This window comes from Egretta garzetta, unplaced genomic scaffold (genome assembly GCF_000687185.1).
Source record: "Egretta garzetta isolate BGI_Z169 unplaced genomic scaffold, ASM68718v1 scaffold163, whole genome shotgun sequence".
Classification (NCBI taxonomy): Eukaryota; Metazoa; Chordata; class Aves; order Pelecaniformes; family Ardeidae; genus Egretta; species Egretta garzetta.
In genome coordinates, this window is record NW_009259308.1 from 1745971 (window position 1) to 1746289 (window position 319).

Sequence of the window (319 nt, forward strand, 5' to 3'; positions counted from 1 at the left end):
CCGATTCCTCTCCCTCACAAGCGATGCAAGGAAGGACGTGTGTGGGTAGGAGCGCTAATCAGCTGCACGTAGGAGAGGTCTCTCAAAGATTTGGCGGTAAGGCACGGCACGAAGGAAGTACCGAACGCGGAGAATTAGGGTTGTTTTAACGAGAGGGTGTTGGCGTATGGACTTCTTAATCAAAGACCGCACCGTAAGTGCAAGTGCGTGCGGCGGGGCGATTCTCTCTGGAGGCTGCTCTAGCGAAACTCGTCCTCCCGCTAAAACACGGTCTGCTGAGGAACTGGAAACGGCACTGCGGTCAGTTTAGGGAAAAGGG